We start from the raw sequence: 14,456 nt of genomic DNA on the forward strand, positions 1-14,456 counted from the left end.
ATGGAACCCGGGAATGCCTAACACCTTCTCCCAGGTTAACAGAATTCCTTATCTGGATTTCTGGTATGCAGACTGTAATATGGAGTCATTCTTTTCCTCGACTCGGGATTAAAATTGGTGACTTGGGACACCCTAAATCTCCCAAGTGGAGACTCTGAAATAAATAAACCAATCCCGTTTCGATTGTCCTTTAATTGGAAAAAACTCCCTTGTACCCTCTCGGGTACGGAAAAAGGAGGTGTGACAGCTCTGGCGACTCTGCTGGGGACATAAACCCAGAACCACTGGTTCAGGGTTAGAAATTCGAGCTTATATAAATTGTTATATTTGGTTTTATCTGATTTTGTTACATGTTTTGGCTCAATGTGCTAATTGGTTGCCTTTTACCGCTTTGATATTACGTGAATTGTATATAAACTGTGCCGAAACCCATCTTCTCTCTGAGTCTTCTTAATCATGAAGAAGGGTGTACTTCGTACGACTTCTTTTCTGTATAGTGTCAAGTCCCAATTTAGAACGAGGTTTGGATAAGTCGCAAAGCCGGTGAAGCTTCTGTATTCCCGGACTGTCGCCTCCCCTCGGCTCGAGCTGTCCGCTCGGGTAAGCCAGGTCTAGAACAAACACCCAGGTTCTGAACCTAGTATAACAAAGCCACATGCCGGATCCCTAGTAGGAACGCTTATCTGCATCATGTGCATCTGACTTTGGAGGCTCAACGCAGGGGTTGGATCTGTCTAGGACAGGTGTACCCAAAAATGATAATGACCATCCTGATGCATCTTACTTGCTGCTACTTGCGCATTTATTCGATTCGGACTTGTGTGTTGACAGATTTTTGAATATCAGGAATATTGTGAAATTGAGGAAAAAAGAAAAAAAAAAGAGATAGCGGTTAGGGAATTGATTGTTTATTTTTGAAAAAACCCAATACACAAATACTGTCAAAACTCTGCCGAAATTTTGAGAAAATGAAAAAAAATGTCTTATTAGTTTGTTTTATTAAAAACAAAGAAAAAAAAAGTCGTTGTCCTGTCTTGTTTTTAAAAAAAAATAGAAAAGGAAAATAGTTTGTTTTGCCATGAAAATGAAAATGAAAAAAGGTTTGTTTTAAAATGGTTCTTATTTATTTATTTGAAAACGCCAAAAATAAATAAAAAGAGTCGTGCGTTGAACTTGGTTTTATTATTTGTTCCAAAATATATATATATATATATATATATATATATATATATATATATATATATATATATATATATATATATATATATATAATCCAAAAAGAATTTTTCTTTATTTCCAAGATATACATATATATCTTTATTTGTTGCAAAGAGTATTTGTCTTGCCAAGAAAATTCAAAGTAAAATTTCAAAAAGATATGTCTTGCAAAAATAATATAAATATCTTTATTTTCCATTGTTGATAAAACAAAAATAATAAAAATGCTTTATTTTCCATTATTGACTTCTTTAGAAAGTCTTTTAAATTGTTTTTAAAAAATATATATATATATAAAAATAAAAGAGAAGAATTTCTTAGAAGCATATTTTTATTTTTTAGAAAATTCAAAAAAATATTTTTATTTTTTAGAAGCATTTCTTTTATTAAAGGTAAAATTCCAAAAATATCTTCTTTCTTCTTTAGATTAAGAGAAAACAAATGAAAATTCAAACAAAAAAATATCTTCCTTTTACTTTGAAATTCTCAAAGTTCAAATCAAAAGAAAAGGAATTCTTAGAAATCTTTCTTTCAAAAAAGAAAATCAATCAAAAATCCAAAAAAAATATATACTTCCTTTCTTCTTTTAAAGCAGTTCTTTCACAGATTCCAAAGAAAAAAATAAATAATAATAATAAAAAGAAAAGGGTTAGTTTATTTACTTTATTCATGATTGTCCGAAGTACGCTGGTTTGATTCTCACCGGATGTGAGATACGTAGGCAACCCTCATCGGGTCCAACCCTCCTTTTGCTAAAAAAGCCAAAAACAAATAAATAAATAAAAAAAAACATGTCATAAATAAGTCGGGTGATGTCCAACCTCACCTTTTGCTAAAATAGCCAAAAGCAAATAAATAAATAATAATAATAAAAAAACATGTCAAAATTTTAATTTTATCATAAAGAAGTCGGGTGACGCTGTTTTATCAAGACATAGCCGAATGTTCCCGAAAGGGACGCCGGAAGGCTGACTTTGCAAAACAGCCACCTTTTGGGTCATGTTAAGGATTTTGATCCAGTTGACCCACACAACCTTAAAAATCTTCGTCCCCGAGGCGCTGAAGGGTCGTGTTTGTAACACCAGTTTTTTTTTTGGTAATTTTGAAAAAAAAAAGAGTCAGCGGTCAGGTGAATACCGTTTGGATTTTTAGTCAAAATAAGCCGAGCCAACTTCGGCCGCGTCTTGAACCATTCTTGCCGAAATAGCCTTAGAGTATTTGTCAGTTGTCGAAAGGTTATTTTCGTAAAAGAACGGACAAGTTTGTAAAGTGTTATAAAATAATCCTCCCCGGCCTCAAAATTCATGTGAAATTTGGAAGAAGCCACATTTGCAAAAATAACCATTTGGTTGCATTTGTCGAACAGAGAAAGGGAACTAGCCTTTTGTTTTTGAGTTTATAAATCTCTTGATTAGAATATATGGGTTGTTTGATTTTCGAGTTTGTAGGTCATCTTTAAACCTTTGAAACCCAGTTTGTTTTATTATGAAAATTGAAAAAGGTGTGTTTAGTATTGTTTATCTTTTATTGGTCCGAACTACGCAAGGTCTGATTCATGCGGGGTCATGATACGTAGGCAATCTCCATAAGATTCGACCACAACAAAGAAAAATGAAAAAGAGAAAAATGAAAAGAAGAGAGAAAAATTAAAAAAAAAAGAGAAAAGAAAAAAAAAGAGAAAAAAAGAAAGAAAAAAAAAGAGAAAAAAAGAAAAGATGTTAATAATGGGGACCGACTGAGTCCATTTTAACCTATTTCGTTTTGAATCACAAAGAAAGAAGGTGGTTGGTTTGTGGTAAGCCGGACAATGACACCCAGAACATCGCGCAGAATCCTTTACTCGCACATCATGATGCACACATTGCGGGGATCGGGCCTGATAGCAGAAGCACTCAAATCCTATTGGGGACTTGTTGACTAAGGTTGATGATATTGAAGTTGGTAACGGTCTGGACAATACTGATGCGAAGCTTAGTGGCTAAGATGACAATTTTGATAAAGTGGGAGGACGCTCCGTTCCTTGGTTAGCAAGAGAGAAGCTTGTGGTGGCTTATTTTGTTGTCATTTCTGTTTGTTCGGATTATTAGGATTGTAATTCGGATATTGTTTTGTGTCAATATCTTTCCGCTTATCTTTCCGTTTTGTCATAGCGGTTTGTTTAAGTTTTGTCCAGTTTGTTTTTTGGGTTTTGTTCTGGTTTGTTTTGTTTTGTTATTCAAACCATTTCACCGGTAGTCTAATTCAAAATCCAGTCTTTTACTATTTCCAGTCATCTTTTGTTTAGTCCTTTTATCATTTTTGTTCAATGCCAATTCTAGTGACATGACATGCGCACACAGTTCGGGCCTAATCTTAAAAGTTAATCATAAAACCCTGGAGAGGTGATCAGAACATTTAAAGAAAATACGGACGGTTTGAGATTATTCAGAGCTCGAGTCATATGGAACTGGGGCAAGTAAAACATAAAGAAAACCGTTAAAAGCAAGATTCGCCAAATTGACATAAGGGTCTTCATGATAAGGAGAAGTGAGAGTGTCGCCCAACGGTGCTTTAGAAATGACAAATGAAAAAGCAAATGTGTGAATATAATTGTCAAGTCCAGCACCATCAGAAGAGGCTACAAATCTTTGTTTAATTGTGTTGTTTGCACTTGACATGTTTTGGAGACTGGAATGACGAAGGCATTTTGTTCTGCTACCTAAACACTTTATCCTTCGTTACCCCTTTTGATCCTTATTTATTTTCTTTCATACCCCTCATTCGGAATCGGTAACAACAGGTTAGAAACACAAAACATGGAAGATAAAAATAAAATAAAAAGAGATAAAGAAAAGAAAACGACAAAACGAAAAAGGGAAACGAGAAAAAACAAAAAAAAAAGAAAGTCAGAAGAAAATGGAGGAATTGGGAACTACGTTTGACCTGATTCCTCAAAGAGGATACGTAGGCGCTTCACGGCTCGGTCATAGTTTTGAAAAATAAAAAAAAATCAATCAATTAAAATATCCCCAAGCAAGAAACTGGGGCAGATGTTGCGTTTGTTGTAAATAAATCTAGTTCCGAAGGTTGTAATTAATAACCCAAAATCGATGCATTTTTGAGCGTTTAATACCCTTTCTTTCTAGCCTATCCAAAACCCACATTACGGTCCAAAGAAAGACCTTCTGATCAGTCTTCAAAAGATGCCAAGTCAGACAAATGAGAGTTACCGGTGAACATAACACTCTGTTCCACAGCAGAAAGGATTCTAAGCCCCAGCAGAAAGAGTCATGCCGGCAACACGCCAAATCCCCAGCTGGAAAGTGATACAAATGAGAGAGTCTTATCGGTGAAAATATTTACGGACACCGTAAGACAATGAAAGCTGAGAGAAAAACCAAAATGAGAGAGACTTGATAGTGAAAACCCTTCGGGCACTACAAGTCGAATAAGATTGATAATCGGATGGGGAATTGCCAATTGAAGGTCTCGAAAGACGATTGACGGCGGAGGATAGGCCACATGTGCATGTCATGACCATTAGAGGCGGTATCTGCGTTTGATAGGTTTTTGTTTATAGTTTCTTTTGTTAAAGAGTCATCTTTTTCCTTTGTCTTTTTATTCTGTTCCCTTTTATCTTTTTCCTTTCATAGAAAAATTCCCCAATAGAGTCTGTTTGGTCAGAACAAGTGAGAATTGACTTCAAAATATGCCATCAGCTTTTCAATTATACAAAATGAGATCTGACTAGTACATCAAAATGGTATAGTCAGCAAGGAACAAGCGCGAGGCCAGTGTCAAGAAAGATATCCCTAGCAAAAGGGAATTGACAGAAGGATTGACGAGTGTCAAGAGGGATATCCCAGCCAAAATCAAAGGTTATAAACCTCAAGGCCGAGGCCCGTGGACAAAGCAAGGAGAGCAATGAGCATGATTTGGGGAAATTCATACGAGACTAAAAGGTCGGGGAAATGCCAGTTTCCGAACTATGCCACAAAAGAAGAGGGATATCCTCAGCAGAAAGGAATTATCCCCAGCAAAGAATATCATCCCCAACAAGTTGTGGAGCGCAGAGCAAGGAAGGAGAAAGGGAAAACCATCCCACTAGGAGTATCACAACCAACTACCATGTTTTAAACTAACAAATTTTGTTTGATTTGAAACAGGTAAAGGTAATGGAATTGATGCCAGAAGTGCATGCACAAGGGATATTATCAAACTGGGGCAGAAAATTTTCCTTCCATTTAGAAAATTTTCTGGAAGTCAGGTACCCATTCAGGGAAGAATAAAGATAACGCCAGTCTCAAGGGAAGTGGTCTTAGAACCAGTGTTGCCCCCAACATAATAAGTTTCAATGGAGGAAGTTGTTCCCCAGCAAAGGGATGAAACTTGAGCTCAGAAAAAGCAAGAGGCCAACATCATTCCCAACAACCTTCCGAAGAGTGAATCACTAGTTCTGAAGGAATCAGAATCCCCCAGCAGTGTTATCTTCGACAGCGTTATCCCCAGCTGATAACATTTTACCCCCCAACAGGTAAGTAAATAACTCCCCAACAGTGTTATCCCCAACAGTTTCGAGGAGTCCAACACAAGTTTGGTGCAAATCGGTATCCTCAACGGTTCCTTTCGGGGAAAGGCAAAATGAGTCTCAAAGGAGGTAGTCTTCGAAGGAAGAAGCTATGCAAAAAACAAAACAAAAAAAAGAAAAAAAAAAGAAAAAAAAAAAGAAAAAAAAGGGGAAGCAGTTTGTAGAGGAATGAAACATCCTACTTAAAAGTAAGTAATTTTGAAAGGAGTAAGATAACATATTTACTCAGCAGTGTTATCCCCACCGGATCATCAAGATGTAGAAGCATCCTCGACAGAGTTTCGGGCAACCCAGAGTGGGTAAGGAAAAAAAAGGAAAAATCATCCCCATCAAAATAATCCCCAGTAGTTTTGAGGGAAGACAACACAGATAAGTAAATAATTCAGGAAGAAGGAAATGGTTCACGCATAGGAGACACACTTCCTAAGTGAAGATTTCATTAATAGGAGACGCACTTCCTAGTTTGAAATCATCAAAGTTTTACCCATAAGAGATGCATTTCCTCCTAAGTTTGTTTTCACCCATAGGAGATGTATTTCCTCCTAAGTTTAGTTTCACCCATAGGAGATGCATTTCCTCCTAAGTTTGTTTTTACCCATAGGAGATGCATTTCCTCCTAAGTTTATTTAACCCATAGGAGAGGCATTTCCTCCTAAGTTTAGTTCCACCCATAGGAGATGCATTTCCTCCTAAGTTTAGTTCCACCCATAGGAGAAGCATTTCCTCCTAAGTTTGTTTTTACCCATAGAAGAGGCATTTCCTCCTAAGTTTAGTTTCATTCATAGGAGATGCATTTCCTCTTAAGTTTAGTTTCACTCATAGGAGATGCATTTCCTCCTAAGTTTGTTTTACTCATAGGAGATGCATTTCCTCCTAAGTTTAGTTTCACCCATAGGAGATGCATTTCCTCCTAAGTTTGTTTTACCCATAGGAGAGGCATTTCCTCCTAAGTTTAGTTCCACCCATAGGAGATGCATATCCTCCTAAGTTTGTTTTACCCATAGGAGAGGCATTTCCTCCTAAGTTTAGTTCCACCCATAGGAGATGCATTTCCTCCTAAGTTTGTTTTTACCCATAGGAGAGGCATTTCCTCCTAAGTTTAGTTTCATTCATAGGAGATGCATTTCCTCCTAAGTTTAGTTTCACCTATAGGAGATGCATTTCCTCCTAAGTTTGTTTTACTCATAGGAGATGCATTTCCTCCTAAGTTTAGTTTCACCCATAGGAGATGCATTTCCTCCTAAGTTTGTTTTACCCATAGGAGAGGCATTTCCTCCTAAGTTTAGTTTCACCCATAGGAGATGCATTTCCTCCTAAGTTTGTTTTTACCCATAGGAGAGGCATTTCCTCCTAAGTTTAGTTTCATTCATAGGAGATGCATTTCCTCCTAAGTTTAGTTTCACCCATAGGAGATGCATTTCCTCCTAATTTTGTTTTACCCATAGGAGAGGCATTTCCTCCTAAGTTTAGTTTCACCCATAGGAGGGGCATTTCCTCCTAAGTTTAGTTTTGCGCATTTCCTCCTAAGTTTAGTTTTACCCATAGGAGAGGCATTTCCTCCTAAGTTGTTGTTAAATCAGGCGCCCACCTACATAACGAGAGGAATACTTTTCAGTCTTTACATTTCATGTCAGGTGCCCACCTACATAACGAGAGAAATACTTTCATGTTCTAGGCCGCCCACCAGTATAATGCGGGAATACATTTCATGTTCTAGGTCGCCCACCAGTATAATGCGGGAATACGTTCATGTTCTAGGTCGCCCACCAGTATAATGCATGAATACATTTCATGTTCTAAGTCGCCCACCAGTATAATGCGGGAATACATTCATGTTCTAGGTCGCCCACCAGTATAATGCGGGAATACATTCATATTCTAGGTCGCCCACCAGTATAATGCGGGAATACATTCATGTTCTAGGTCGCCCACCAGTATAATGTGGGAATACATTTCATGTTCTAGGTCGCCCACCAGTATAATGCGGGAATACATTTCATGTTCTAGGTCGCCCACCAGTATAATGCGGGAATACATTTCATGTTCTAGGTCGCCCACCAGTATAATGCGGGAATACATTTCATGTTCTAGGTCGCCCACCAGTATAATGCGGGAATACATTTCATGTTCTAGGTCGCCCACCAGTATAATGCGGGAATACATTCATGTTCTAGGTCGCCCACCAGTATAATGCGGGAATACATTTCATGTTCTAGGTCGCCCACCAGTATATTGCGGGAATACATTTCATGTTCTAGGTCGCCTCCCAGTATAATGCGGGAATACATTCATGTTCTAGGTCGCCCACCAGTATAATGCGGGAATACATTTCATGTTCTAGGTCGCCCACCAGTATAATGCGGGAATACATTTCTGTACTAGGTCGCCCACCAGTATAACGCGGGAATACATTTCTGTTCTAGGTCGCCCACCAGTATAATGCGGGAATACATTTTTGTTCTAGGTCGCCCACCAGTATAATGCGAGAATACATTTTCTGTCTTTTCATTTCTATTCTAGGTCGCCCACCAGTATAATGCAGGAATACATTTCTGTTCTAGGTCGCCCACCAGTATAATGCGGGAATACATTTCTGTTCTAGGTCGCCCACCAGTATAATGCGAGAATACATTTCTGTTCTAGGTCGCCCACCAATATAATGTGGGAGTACATTTTTGTATTTTCATTTCTATTCTAGGTCGCCCACCAGTATAATGCGGGAATACATTTCTGTTCTAGGTCGCCCACCAGTATAATGCGGGAATACATTTCTGTTCTAGGTCGCCCACCAAGTATAATGCGGGAATACATTTCTGTTCTAGGTCGCCCACCAGTATAATGCGGGAATACATTTTTGTCTTTTCATTTCTATTCTAGGTCGCCCACCAGTATAATGCGGGAATACATTTCTGTTCTAGGTCACCCACCAGTATAATGCGGGAATACATTTCTGTCTTTTCATTTCATGTTCTAGGTTGCCCACCAGTATAATGCGGGAATACATTTTTGTTCTAGGTCGCCCACCAGTATAATGCGGGAATACATTTTCTGTCTTTTCATTTCTGTTCTAGGTCGCCCACCAGTATAATGCGGGAATACATTTCTGTCTTTTCATTTCTATTCTAGGTCGTCCACTAGTATAATGCGGGCATACATTTCATATTTTTGCATTCAGGCACCCACCTGTATAACGAGAGGAATACTTTTGACTCTTATACTGCAGATCTTGAAATCAGTAACCCACCGGAAGGTAGAAGGTTACAACAGGAATCCCCAGCACGAAACAATAAAAATCCCCAACACCGGAAAGCAGAAGGTTGCAACAAGAGGTCCCAGCACAAGTTTCAAGTGCCTGAGTCAAAAGGAAGAAAAGACGCGTCTTGAAAGAAGTGGCACGTGAACATTAAATTATACCCAGTATAACAGATCTGATGAAGAGAGTCGTATCCCCATAGGAACCGCCGAAAAGCTTAATGAAGGAAGCCATATCCCCAGCGGACCGAGCAAAATGATGAAAACTAGTATTCAGAAAAGCAAAGGGCCAGAAATTCACGGAAGAAAGGCACCAGAGGAAACACAAGCCGACAAGAAAGCAAGGCAACAAGAACAAATTGCAGTTTAGCCTAGTTTCTTGTTTTTTTTAAGCACGATGTAACAAGGAGATCGGTAAGCAGTGGTAATAGCATGCAACAGCAAGTAACATTGCAGTCCCACGGCAGTCCCAGCTACCAAAACTTCCCGAACTACATTAACCCGATTCCCCTTTAGCCAGGGATATGTAGGAAACCTTTGAAGCAAAGGTTCGGTTAAATCTTTTTCAAAAAAAATGCTTCACACGGAGTACTCGGATGGGCAAAAATCGCTCACTTTATCTTTGCACGAAAACCCTTCGTCTCTTCGGGCAAAGAGGGGCAGCTGTAAGCACGTGATTTTTGCCCTATGAAAGAATTACTCCCAAAAAATTCAAAATAAAACAATTTTCCTTTGTGTGCAATTATTGTTATTTTGTGGTATTTTTGTATAATTATTTGTATTTTTATGAGTGCATGTTTATTTGTTTTAATTAATAAAAATATAAAATATATCACATTTTCATTTAGTATTTAATTAAGTTTGTTTTACAAAAAAATGAAAGTCACAAAAATAGGAATATTTTGCATTGTTAGCATTTAATGTCAAATTATGCAATTTTGTTTTAATTGGTGTTTAATTGTGTATGATAATTTTTGTTAGGAGTTTAATTAGTATTTTTGAGTTAATTTAGTTTGTATCTCAATTTAGAATTTTAGTTTTATCAAAAAAAGAAAAAAAAGAAAAAAAAAGAGGGCTACAAAACGTTAATATTTGAATTGAGTCTAATATAGCTATTTTGACTATTTTACCTTATTTTGTCGCAAAAGAAAAATTACAAAAAATATATATGTAAATTTTAGCTTATGTATTTCTCATAAACTTGAAAAAATACAAAAATAGTACCTTATTTTTTTATACTTTATATAATTTCGAAAATTATAAAATATGTAGTTTTAATAATGTTTTGTAGTCATTTTAAACTTAAAAAATATAGAAATAGTACTTTATATTTTTATCGTTGTATAATTTAGAAAATTATATATAAAAAAAGAGTTATTAACATTTTGTATCCATTTTAATCTTGAAAAATACAAAAATAGTACTTTATATTTTATCTTTATATAAAAACGAAAATGACAAAAATAGTTTTATTTATGCTTTGTAGCTATTTTAATCTTGAAAGAATACTATAAAAAAAACAGAAAGAAATAGTTTTGTTTTAAATAGTCTTATTTGGTAGTATTTTGCTTACATAGGACTAAATGAATAACATCGTGTTTTTATTCTCGGGTCCGTGCAAAGAATAATATTTGGGTTTAAACTACCCGTTTTTAGGCCTAATTTTCGGACCTGACCCATAATAATCCGAACCCCACCGCGCATGGGGGACACATGTCTTGGACCCCTACACACGTGGGGTCCATGTCCTTTGATATACGGATAAAGCATGGCATGGGGGAGGAATTAAAAATTGAAAAGGCTGAAAATTGTTTAAAGGAGAAAGGGGGACAACACGTGAAGGGGATTGAATTTTCAAAGCAAAAGGTTTTTAAAAAGGGAAAGGGGGAAAGAACGTGAGAAAAGAAGAGTATTGAAAGAATTTTAAAAGCCAACAATATTTTAAGAAAAGGGAAAGGACTTACGTTTGTAAAACAAAAAAGGAAAAGAGGGATGCACATGCACGGACCAAAGGAAAAGAAAAGGAGTTTTGCAACTGTTCATCTTCTTCTTCATTTTTGAAGAAGAAGAAACGAAACCAAAAAAAAAAAGGCCCCCCCCCCCCCGTCGAGCAGCAGCAACTGCTGCTGCGTCGTTCGCTATCTCCATAACCAACGACCCTACCTCCAGCTGTTCGACCAAACCCCGCTGCCCCCGTTGACCTCGACACCACCCTGCTGTTCCCCATCGCGTCGCCACCATGCAGCGAGCAGTGCTGCTGCTGCTGCTCTTCACGACTACTGTCGTTGTCGCTGCTCCTCATGACCTGTCGTCGTTGCTGCTCCTCGCGACCTTTCGCTGCTGCTGCCCCATCGACCATGGCAGCAACGAGTCCAGCTGCTACCGCTGCTGTCCCCCTCACAATCACCACCCTCGTCCCTCCATTTGCGTCGCCAGTCCAAAACGTCCAGCTGCTGCTTCGTCTTTTTTTTTTTAACGTCCACAAAACAGTCTGTTCGACTTCCAATAGTTCAACTCCGAGTTCGACTTGGGTTCGTTCATGTTTTAGATTTTTTTTTCAAGATTATTTAGTTCCTTTGATTTATTTCCTGTTAGGGTTTTTGGTTTTAAGTGTTGTTCGTAATCTTGTTTTGTTCGTTCTATTTTTCGGATTATTGAATCTTTGTTTAAAGTGTTTATTTTTTGTAAATCTTGTCTTGTTCATTAGTTCTCCTTCTTCTTCAAGACCTTTTTATTTGGTCAAAGTTTTTCTTCTGTTTGTTTGAGTGTGCGTTATAAGCTACCTTCGATTTGAACAACTTCGTCGAATAGTTAGTTTATGACTGCTTTGTTTGGACGAGTACAACCCGAATCACTTCTTTGGTTTGTTTTGATACTTGAATCATTTGTGTGAATTTGATTTAAGGATTGGTTGTAGCTATGTAGTGATTTGGTGAAGTTATAAATCAGAGAGGTTTAAATACAGATTGTTAAGAGCGAGGGCAAGGCAATAATAATAGGGGATTTTCAGGGGTATTTTTGGGTGTTAAAAGATTTAAAATGTTTAGTGTAAGTAGTCTGCCAGTTGAATATTTAGTGTATAATTAAATTAATGAATTATTTAATAAAAAGGGAATTAGTAGTGCAGAATACACCCTGTCTGGTATTTTTAAGGGTGGAAAATTAGAAAATAAGCATGGGATTAATGATAAAAGTGTATAGATGCACATGGGAGGGAATATACAGGCTGAAAGTGAAAGTTTTGAATAAATAACGTTTAGTTCTAGCCTATAAATAAGGGAGATTTGAGAGAAAAAGAGGGGACGGGAATTAGGACGAGACTTAGACTTGAAATTTGGGAGAGAGTTTTTAGGTTGAACATTAAGAGGGACGGAGACCCGATTTGAACATTAAAAGAAAACAGATTTTTACACTTGAGAGCGGACAGACTTGAAACATTTTGAGAGTAAAAGAGAAATGCAATTTGAACTTTCACTCGAATAATTTTCGTTTGCTTTTCTCGAGTGTTATTCAAAAATCATTAAACTACTGCATCTTGTGTCGTTTGCTCTTCTGCTTTGACTGTGATTGCACTTTGGTATTGTTGGGTTTTCAATCTGTTACTGGGTTATTCTACTGGTTGTTGCTGGTTTTGCGGTGTTGCTGAATCTGCTGTTGCTGTGGTATTATTGCTGCTGACTCCTACTTCATTTCTTCTTGTATTGCCATTTCCAGGTACATATTTGTACACTCTCAGTTTGAAGCGAAATGAAATATTAATCAGGCTCTTGTTCCTGTTGAATTCCTTTTGTTTGGATTTGTGTTTGAATAAAATTTTCCTTCCTTTGTATAAAGATGTAGTTGAATGATTAATGAGTAATGAGGTTGCATATGTATAATTTCTTCATCTAATAATGTTAGTTTAAGTAAATCGAAGAATAGTTAATCTGTTTTGAATATTATTGTGTATCTATCTCATGTTCTAGTATTAGTAAATGGTAGAATATTGAATAAAAGCAATCTTTCTTGGTACAAACTCGATTGCAATTTTCCATTTGCATTAGCCGTAAACTAATAACTAATAAGTTACGTCTTTTTTAGCATGTAATTAATTGAGGGATTTTTTTTTATTTTAGTGACGAACCTAATAGAAAAATGTAGTCACTATAGGTTCATCCTTTTAAATAAAAACGAGACGAGCCTCGCCAAATAAAACGTATAGATTGCGGGGCCCTCACAAAATGTATGGTTTAAATAGAATTCAGAAGGACCGTTTAGTGAATTTCACGACCTTCCCAAAATAATAACGCGATAGTCTCTTTAGGCGCGTGTTTAATAGTTTACTTTCTTAAAGCTTGGGTGTGCATTTCATGCGACCCAAATCCAAATCCCAAAACATCAAATAAAATGTGTTCCGGATTGTGGGTGCATTTCATGTGACGCAATCCAAAGACATGTTTTAAGCGATGTTCACATTCTTTTAAAAATAATAATAATAAAGTGGTAAAAAGTTAAAATTGGCACACCGGTTCATAATTGTATAAAAATCAGAAATAAGCCGAATATGACAGTTGAGCGACCGTGCTAGAACCACGGAACCCGGGAATGCCTAACACCTTCTCCCGGGTTAACAGAATTCCTTATCTGGATTTCTGGTACGCAGACTGTAATATGGAGTCATTCTTTTCCTCGACTCGGGATTAAAATTGGTGACTTAGGACACCCTAAATCTCCCAAGTGGCGACTCTGAAATAAATAAACCAATCCCGTTTTGATTGTCCTTTAATTGGAAAAAACTCCCTTGTACCCTCTCGGGTACGGAAAAAGGAGGTGTGACAATTATTATAGTAACACAAATTACCGTTTTTGTCCCCTTTCTTTCATTATGTTTTGCTTTGGATCATGCTAAGAATTATACTTTTCTATGATTTGGTGAGAAAAAGGAATTGAAGCCATATCTTGAGAGTGTACAATTATTTGGTTGGAAAAGTCTCATCGGGAAATACATCTTAACGTTTTAACTTTGTAGTTCAATTACTTTTTCTTTATCGGTACTTGTAATTAATTTACTTGTCAAATGGCAATCACAAGAAGTCTTGTTTAATAACATCAAGCGAGCAAAACAGCATTTGTCAAGAATGGGATTCGAACCCATGCCCTTTCGGACCAGTACCTGAAACTGGCGCCTTAGACCAACTCGGCCATCTTGACTATATAGATGCACTCGTTATATGTTCTTTATATATTCATATACACTAAATTATTCCTTTCCTTTTCTTTACTTTCATGATCTTAATTGTATAAGAACGTACCATGTGTTGTTAATCAAGTTGAATGAGCATACTTTTATCGTTTGACATATGTAGATAATTTACAAAATCTCATAAGGGTATGCTAAGTATACAAACATCCTGGGTTTATAACTGTGCTTTTCGCAAAT

At 36.9% G+C, this 14,456-nt stretch overlaps 1 non-coding gene across 1 annotated transcript; it reads right to left on the bottom strand.

Moving 5' to 3' along the window:
- Positions 1–14,146: 14,146 nt before the first annotated feature.
- TRNAL-CAG (transfer RNA leucine (anticodon CAG)) lies at positions 14,147–14,227 on the bottom strand. Its single transcript has one exon. It is a non-coding gene; the product is annotated as a tRNA-Leu (tRNA).
- Positions 14,228–14,456: the final 229 nt, after the last annotated feature.

This window comes from Nicotiana sylvestris, chromosome 5, assembly GCF_000393655.2.
Source record: "Nicotiana sylvestris chromosome 5, ASM39365v2, whole genome shotgun sequence".
NCBI lineage: Eukaryota > Viridiplantae > Streptophyta > Magnoliopsida > Solanales > Solanaceae > Nicotiana > Nicotiana sylvestris.